At 47.2% G+C, this 7,757-nt stretch overlaps 1 long non-coding RNA gene across 1 annotated transcript in view; it reads right to left on the bottom strand.

Annotated features, from left to right (window-relative positions):
• LOC138165181 (uncharacterized) overlaps positions 1 to 663 on the bottom strand; it is a 7,606-nt gene extending 6,943 nt beyond the window's left edge. Inside the window, exon 1 of the long non-coding RNA XR_011169295.1 lies at positions 532 to 663. This is a non-coding gene — a long non-coding RNA (uncharacterized lncRNA). The remainder of the gene's footprint in view (positions 1 to 531) is intronic.
• Between the last annotated feature and the right edge of the window lie 7,094 nt (positions 664 to 7,757).

Raw genomic sequence — 7,757 nt, 5'->3', positions numbered from 1 at the left:
GAGAGAGAGACAGAGAGAGAGACAGAAAGAGAGAGAGAGACAGAGAGAGACAGAGAGAGAGAGGGAGGAAGGAGAGACAGAGAGAGAGACAGAGACAGAGAGAGAGACAGAGAGAGAGAGAGAGTGAGAGAGAGAGACAGAGAGAGACAGAGAGAGACAGAGAGAGAGAGAGGGAGGAGGGAGAGACACAGAGAGAGAGAGACAGAGAGGGAGAGAGAGACAGAGAGGGAGAGAGAGACAGAGAGGGAGAGTGAGAGAGAGAGAGACAGAGAGTGAGAGGGAGGGAAGGAGGATGAGACAGTAATGGAGATAAAGATAGAGACAGAGGAGGAAACAGAGAGAGACAAAGACAGGCAGAGATAGAGACAGACAAAAGATAGACACACAGAGAAACAGAGACAGAGAAGAGACAAAGACAGAGAGATAGAACTAGAGAGGGAAAAGTTCTGAAATGGGGGTGGGTGAGTGAGTGAGTAGGACACAAAGCTGTGGGGAACCTCCATAAATGCCAGGAATGATTATTTTACCTACCTCTTTTCTGTTGGAGAGATTGGGTGGCTAATTGTGAGACTTGAGTTTCCCTGAGATCCACGTATGAAGGGATGGATGGGTGGTAACCATTTGGGAATGATTTCTTGGAGAATTCAAGCACTGATTTAATTTTATATTATTGCCTGTTATTCAGTTTCACTAAATGTCCTTGCTCTGAATTGGCAAACACCACGTTTGGCTTAGTAATGAAACTTTGCTGGGGGCTTGGGAGGGGAGAATTCAGCAGCACCAGGAACCAGGGGCAGCTGAGAGGGGTCCCAGATTGGGGGTTCATCCTATCTGCAGATGGTGAAACGAAATCTTAGTGAAGTGAAGAGTTTTACTAAAGGTCCTACAGGGAATGAAGTTACCAACAGTCAAAGACAGAGACCATTCAAGACCCCCAGGGAAGCCCAAGCATACCTTATAAGCCTTTAACTAAGGTGCAGCATCCCAGGTCACATGCCAGCCCTAAGGCAGAAAGGGGGGTGAACCCCAGCCCACCAGAGCCTAGTCACTTAACCTCCAGGGGACTCAGTTTCCTCTCTTGTCAAATGAGTCAGGTTCAAAGGTTTCTGAATCATCTATATGTTCATATGACCCTAGTCCAGTAGTATTTTCTTCTTCTGCACAGAAGAGCCTTTGAGAAGCCCCAGAAGAAATGTGGCCCCCTTCCCAATGTGTGAAGGCTAGTGTGTGTGTGTGTGTGTGTGTGTGTGTGTGTGTGTGTGTGAGGGAATGGAGGACACTGGGGCCAGAATCTGCCCAGCTTTGACCTTTTGGAGCCAGCTGATGCTGTCCCAGGTGCCAGCCCTCTGGGGTAGGAGCCATCAGCACCTGAGGTTCAGGCCAACAACTTGTTGACACATCTGAAGGAGATGCTTCTGAGCTCCCCTAGGTGACCCAGGAGGAGACGATTCCACTTTCTCCCTCACAATGGGGGTGGTTGGCTGGGAGATCATGTTTTCTGTCCTGGGTCCTGTGGGGGAGCCTCATCCATGCCAAAGCCTTGATGTGGATCCCAGATCTTTCGTGCACTCCAAACACATGTTGGCAGGAGTGTTTAGAGGGCTGGGAACGCCATGATCCCCTGATAGCAGTAGCCCAGAGGCCTGGACTTCTTGTTGGCTGAGGTCTTGGGGCCTTCTTTGGGGGCCTTCATGGGTCTGTCAGGCTGATCATTTACTAAACAAGGCAAAAGAAAGAGGAACCCATTCATAAACAGCTGCTGCCCCATGTGGGTCTGCCTCATGTCCAAGGAATGGGGCCAGGGGCAAACTGTCCCAGGGAAAAGAATGTTAGACCTGGAGTCTGGAAAGAGATGGGTTTGAATCCCAGCTCTGGCCTTAGCTGTGTGACCTTGGACACATTACTCCACATCTCTGGACTTCCGTTTCCTTGATTGTAAAATGAGTAACTTCATTCCTACCAAACAATTTGTAAAAACGTTAATGCTTTCTGGAATGGGCGGTTTTCAGTATTATCTCCTCCAGCCCATTCCTAACCCCCCAGCTCCCCATTTGCAAAGCTTGGGTCATTTGGAGCCACATGATACGGTCTGTCCCAGGTTCCAGTCATTAGTGCCTGGAGGAGATGCCTCAGAGTCCCCCATCAGCCCCTCTTTCCTTCTCATCCTCCTTCTATAATATCTCTTCAACTCAGAAGATCATTGATTTAGAACTGGAAGAGAAACAGAGGCCACTTATTGTCTAACTGAGGGCTGCTGGCAGTATCTGAGTCAGGATTTGAATGTGGGTCTTCCTGACTCTCAGCCCCCCTGCACCACCTAGCTCATGTCCATTCCCACGGTCTTATCACCTTCTTTCTGGTCAGCTAGACCAGCAGGCGCCTCCTAACTGGTTTTCCTGCCTCTGGACTCTGCCTCTTTCCAGCACAACCTTCATTAACCTTCTCTGGTTGCTCTCCACACTACCAATATCCTAAGACTGCGGTGTCCACACTGAACAGAATCCCTTGGCTTGATCTGGCCAGGTCAGGGTACAAAGGGCCTCTCGTCTTCTTCCTGGTGGTGCCAGCCTTCACTTGGCCCAAGATTACATTGACTTTGGGGTTCATGTCCCGTTCCTGGCCACATTAAAGCCCTCAGATGGTTCTTCCAGACTGTCATCCAGTCATGCCCTCCTGTCCCAGAGAAGCTGATTTGTTAAAGCCCAAGTGTGATAATTCTCAATCGTCTATCATTATTGAATTTCATTTTATCAGATTTGGCCTCATGGTCTTATCTCACTCTAGACTTATTTGAATCCTGGTTTTTCTTCTCCGTGACCACATGTGACACTGTTAAGGTGGGTGGTTTCTAATCCTTGGTCATGGAGTGACCAGATGAGAATGTGGACAGCCCAAAGAGGGCCAAGCCACTACTAGGAAACAACTAAAAGTCTGGCTTGTAGATACTTAGAAAAGGTTACAGCTAGAAGGAACTTTAGAACACAGAATGTCAGGCCTGGGAGGTATTTTAGAATCTGCAATGTTCTAGAACAATGGAAAGTAAAACAAGGTAGTGTTGGAACAGATGTAAAAATGTAGAATTTCATAATGGGAAGAAACCTTAGAGATGATCTGGCTCAACCCTTTTATTTACAGAAGAGGAGGCTAAGACTTGTCATGGAACAGTGACCAATCCAAGGTCACTCAGAGCTGGCTTAGAACCAGGTCTCCCAATCCCCTTGTCCTCCCAGCCCCCCCCCCCCCCAGGCTTGCACCCTGGCTGTTGTCCTTGCCTCCTCGCTCTCTCAGCCCTCCTGACCTCCACATCTGATCTGTGGTTAAATCCCCTCCTTTCTGCCTCTGTAATGCTTCTCACACATGCCTCTCCTTCTCCTCTGACACCTTGACCAGCCAGTTATCGCCTCATGTCTGTGCTATGAAAAGGGGGCCGGTCCCCCTGCCATGAGGCTCCCCCCACTCCATCCCCTCCTCTCTCCAGATGTCAAACTGACCTTCCTAAAGTGCAGATCTGACCGGGTCATTCCTGCAACTGCCCCTTCCCCCACCAAAGTTCAGTGGCTCCTTGTCTCCTCCAGAACCAGAGGGAAAAGCCTCTGTTTGACTTTCAGAGCTCTTCAGAACTTTCCCCCAACTTGTCCCCCACCCCCATTCTCCAAACAAGGGACACTGGTTTATCTGCCGTTCCTCCTACAAGACACTCCAAGTCCTGCCTCCAGGCTTTTGCCCTGGCTGTCCCCCCTGCCTGGAATGCTGCCCCTCCTCATCTTCATCTCCTGGCAACCCTGGACTCCTTCAGGGCCCAGATGAACCCTGCCTTCTGCAGGAGTCTTCCCCATCCCCTCCATTCTTGTGCCTCCCCTCTGGGTGGCTGTCTCTAATTCCTCTCGTATCTGCATCTTATTTGTACCTTGTTCTTTTTTTTTCTTTTTGGAGCGGGGAGGACAGGGCAGTTGGGTTTAAGTGACTTGCCCAAGGTCACAAGGCTAGTTTTTGTGTTAAGTGTCTGAGGTCGGATTTGAACTCAGGTCCTCCTGACTCCAGGGCTGGTGCTCTATTCATTGTGCCACCTAGCCCCCTGTAAGTAGTTCTTGTCATGGTCTGTTAGCTCCTCCAGAGCACGGTTTGCCTTTTACTTTTCTTTCAATCTGAAGCACTTATCATGGTGCCTGGCCCTTAATAAAATATTTCTGGACCTAATGACGGACTTAACAGGTAAGGAAAGCTAGAGCAGGTTCACATCCTTTGTATCTTTGCACAAGGATAGCGTTATCATTCCCACTTAATTTAACACAATAATCACTTACTATTGTTTCAATCCTGCCCAACTCTCGGAGACCCAATTTGGGGTTTTCTTGGTAAATATACTGGAGTGGCTTGCCGTTTCCTTCTCCAATTCATTTTACAGATGAGGTAACTGAGTCAAACAAGGGTAAGTGACTTGCCCAGGGTCATACAGCTAGCAAATGTCTAAGGCTGGATTTGAACTAAGGAAGAAGAGTCTTCCTGATTTCAAGCCTAGCGTTCTATGCACTTTGGTGCCACCTAGCTGCTATGTGATTATATAATAATCACTTATTACACACCTGCTATGTGCATGATAAAATACTATGCACTGTACGATAAAAATGAAAGATAATCCTTGCTGTCAGGTAGTTTACATTGTGGGAGAGAGGGGTAGTGAAAAGTCGAAGTTCAATATCTTTTAAATCTGGGATCCCCATTAGAATGTAACCTCCTTGAGGGCAGGGACCAAATTCTCTGTCCTTCTATTCCCAGTGGCTAGTACTTGTCTGGCACATAGTAGGGGCTTAATAAATGCTTGGTGATTGAGTATTAATTGGAAGACTCACGGCAGAACTACTGACTCTGGGAAGGCAAATCTCTTGATGGAAAAAAAGACAAAAAGGAAAAAGAAAAGTCTTGGGAACTCTCAATGCAGAAAGGCACTTCTGGTAAAAAGCGTCTCCGAGCCAGTGCTTGCTAAAAGGTGCTGTGAGGAGCCAAGTGCAAATGAGTCACGGGCATGTGGGTTTAGTTTCCCTTCTAGGGCACAAGGATTTTGAAATACGACACGGCGGGAGAGGGTGATAGAAAGTCTGCTTGGGAATTGATTTAGAGTTCTGCCTGTCTCCAAATGTTTGGGAAGCATTTTGCTCTTTTGCTGATTGTAATTGCCTGATTTAGGGTCATAGGATGTTTAGAGCTACAAAGGCCTTGGAAAATCATCTATTTCAAAACTCCTTATTTTGTGGGAAGAAAAATTGAGGCCCCTAAGGAATGAACATTTATGTAGAATCGATTATGTGCCAGGGACTGTGTTAAGGGCTTTTTGCAAACATGATCTTGTTTTATCCTCGACAACCCTGGGAGCTGGCTGTGAATTTGTTTAATTTACTTATTTTTCTAGGCAGTTGGGATTAAGTGACTTGTCCAGGGTCACACAGCTAGTAAACATCAGTGTCTGAGGCTGGATTTGAATTCAGGTCCTGCTGACTCCTGGCCCGGTGGTCCACCCACTGCACCACTATCTGCCCCTGAGGAGGGTGTTATCATTATCCTCATTTTACAGCTGGGGAAAATGAGGCAAGCACAGGTCTAATGATTTGCCCAGGGTCACACAAGCCAGTCAATGTCTGAGGCTAGATCTGAATTCAGGTCATGCAGATTTCAGGCCCAGAGTTCTCTCTACAGCTTCACCAGCTGCCATTGAAAGATGGGATGAAGTAGCTTGTTCAAGGTCATATAGGGATTTAGTGGCAGATCTGGGAATAGAGCTCAACTCTTCTGCCTGGGCAGCATTCTTGTCCAATGTGCATTGTACATCACTCCCTTCCCCATCTCATTTTCCTCCTCTGTAAAGGAGGAGATTGGAGTAGATGATTTTAAGGTCCCTTCTACCTCTGACCTTCCAAGTCCTAAGGCCCCTCCCAGCCCTGACATCCCCTGTTCTCTGGCCCTTCCTAGGTCTGACATCCCCTGTTCTCAGGCCCCTCCCAGCTCTGACACCCTCTATTCCAAGAGCCCTCCCAGCTCTGACATCCCCTGTTCCAAGGGCCCTCCCAGCTCTGACATCCCCTGTTCTCAGGCCCCTCCTAGCTCTGATGTTTTATGTTCTGAAGTTCCTTTTAGCTCCCAAAATCTATGTTCTCTTCTACATCGTAAGTTCCTCTGTATCTGTGCTCTTCCATGTCCAGGATCACTCACTGATTGCTCCAGCATCTCCTATGTTCTTACTTTCTTTTTATTGTTGACATTCTAAGTTCTAGCTTTGCTCCAGTAGCTTTGATGTTCTATGTCTGTCTCTTCCTGCTCTGATTTTTCTTGTTGTAATCAATGCTTTTTTCTTTGGTCACATCACCATCATCCCATCTTTCCTCAGCATTCCCCCACTGGACACATCACCCCTCTACAGTAAAGAGAAATGGGCACAATTGACCAAAGGAACGATCCCATCTGGCAGGGGAGTCAATGCTTTGGGATTTTACAGCCACGTTATAAAAGGATGGGAAGGATCTTCATAGGTGAGGACAGTGAGGGAGCAAAGACGCCCCAGTGGGAAGGCCGGGTCAGGGTCCAGGAACAGGGAGCAGGGCTGGGTTGTGAGCCAGCTCTGATACGGCTGCAGGGGCCAGGCCGGTGGCATGAATATGCTTCTGAAAAATGTGCAGAAGGCACAAAAGACTCCAAGGGGACAGCAATAAACACAGCCTTGTTGTTACTACTTTGTTAAATTATATGTAGCTGATATATATCATACAAAATATGCCATGTTATAGATTTACATATTGCCTATGAATCTGTTAAATTTTATATATATTTTATTATATATGTATATATGTTAAAAGTTCATGATTTTATGTAAACTTCTTTCCTATTCTTTTGATATTGAAATGTTTGCTCATGAGTTCACAATAAAAATAATTTAATAATAAAAAGTAAAGGTTGGGTGGTAACAGACTACAGAAAGTTCCAGAGAGCAAGCCAACAAGTTTGAACTTGACTCAGTGGGCTAGCAGAAGCTAATAATCCTGCTAGAGCACAGGAGGAATGGGACCATATTTATGCCCAAGACAAGGGATCTGGCGGAGGTGTGATTGGCGGGTTGCAGGGGGGAAGATGGAGACCGGAGAGGCTGTCAGGGGGTTAGTGTTATCAAGAGCTTGTCTTGGGGTGGGAGCAGTGAGAACAGAGATGGAGGGAAGCACTGCACTCTGGCAGGTGGGAAGGACAGGTGTAGGAGACAGAAGAAGGAAAAAGAAGCCTGACACTGAACTTGTGGTGCTGATCACATAGGAGACCATGAAGTCAGGAGGAAGAATATGGTTAGAGGGAAAGATGCTATTATGGGAATGGGAATTTAAGATCTTACCTGTCCCTAGGCCCTTTGATAGGCTTAAGTGCACCTGGTGCCTGTGGCGGGAGGCTTGTTTTTAAGGAGATACTTTGTGATTGGGCAGATGGTCAGGAGGGTTGTGACATTCTCTGAGCCAGGAGAAGGCTATGTGAACCCTGATGTGAGGTTTTGTTTTGGGGCTCACTTTGAGAAGTGTTCTGTGATTTGACCAGATGAGACTGGGCAGCCATTGAGCCCCCCGGCTTTGAAAATTCAGACATTGGTGCTTCCCTCTCTGGTAACTGACTAGGTATGGATGTAATGGTCAGACAGCTGGAAGCCCGTCTGCTTGTCTGTTTCTCTGTCTGTGTTTTTGTCTGTTTGTAACTTCTGTTTGTATTCTCTGAAGTTCAGGCTGCTGACT

This window comes from Petaurus breviceps, unplaced genomic scaffold (assembly GCF_028583685.1).
Source record: "Petaurus breviceps papuanus isolate PSGF00001 unplaced genomic scaffold, PetGlider_PUasm1.0 208, whole genome shotgun sequence".
Lineage (NCBI taxonomy): Eukaryota > Metazoa > Chordata > Mammalia > Diprotodontia > Petauridae > Petaurus > Petaurus breviceps.
The sequence above is the reverse complement of the archived record's forward strand: the minus strand, read 5'-3'. Positions and strand labels throughout refer to the sequence as shown.